The following is a 1253-nucleotide window of genomic DNA, read 5'->3' as shown; positions in this document are numbered from 1 at the left end:
TTTTTTCATTCCTGATGATGACATAATTAATGTCGAAATATTGAATCCCGACACGATGGCGTGTATTTCAATACTTGGAGTATGTATTATACTTTCTTATCTGAGATTAATCAGTGGACCTTTCGGTTATACTATGGCGCTCGCTCAGCCATAAAATGTCATAAACAAGGCCAGGGAGTTGTTATTTAAGTTGTTTATCAAAATAACAACTCCAGGGCAAGGCAGGCGTGGTAGAACCGCCTTGTTTATCCTCCATGTTACGATCTTTTGCATCCAGCGCCGACCTCATTTCAATGAGATGGCTGTCAGTTGAGTAAATAAATTTCAACAAATCAACGAAATCAGAAATCACATATGGATGGGGCCCCAAGTTTTCGCCGCGAAGATTTGGAACAGAATCGGTGCATAAAAAATACTGTTTCTTTCAAGTAAGCTTCAGTTCTTTAATAACAATACTAATTATAGTTAATAGGTTTTGGTACTAAGCAGTCTTCCGAAAAATGAAGTTTATTTTAATATCGATCCCGAAATACATGTAGGGCTTAGGCCTAGGCTCTATCTGCACTGCAGGGTATGTACTGTATGGTGTTGTGTGTTGGGTGGGCGTCTGTGTGTAGTGGTGGTCGTGACTCTGCGGCCTTTAGGGCTAGTTACGCACGTATATATGGAGCCTAGCGAGGCAGGATTTAATGTTTTTTCATGGCATTATGTACCAGTTATTATAGGCTAGACATATATAAATGCTGACTTAAAACATGTAGTATGATTTACTAACTAAATTAAAATATATATGTAGTAGGGTGTATTTTTGTATATGTTTTTAGTTAATCTTAAGTACCTTTAAATTTATTCTATATTATTTATTTATATTAATCCAGTATCCCTTATCCAAAGAGGCTATACAATGGAATACTGTTTTAGCCTGTAGGTTAATGACCCCTTGAACATTCCATTTCCTATAGTCAAATAGATACCGCCAGCTACCCTCTCCCGAGAGTTGGGTGGTATACTGTCGACATACCTGAGGAAGTAAAGGAAACGTCTTGTCAACATCAAATGATGTATGACCGAACACAGGAAATCGAGAATGGACAGTGACTTTGGGTGTTGCCTAAGGCTAAAGGGCCAATGATAATTGAATATTCGAATGAGTAGGGTGGAGCCAGATCCCCTACATATACCCAGAATATCCAAGGAAACAAAAGAGAACAGGAAAGAAGGAAAAAGACACAGCAGAGAAGAAGGAACACTGA

The sequence above is a fragment of the Anneissia japonica genome, unplaced genomic scaffold (assembly GCF_011630105.1).
Source record: "Anneissia japonica isolate Jap-2015-1 unplaced genomic scaffold, ASM1163010v1 scaffold287946_len63893_cov118, whole genome shotgun sequence".
Taxonomy (NCBI): Eukaryota; Metazoa; Echinodermata; class Crinoidea; order Comatulida; family Comatulidae; genus Anneissia; species Anneissia japonica.
Note: the sequence above shows the minus strand (reverse complement) of the source record.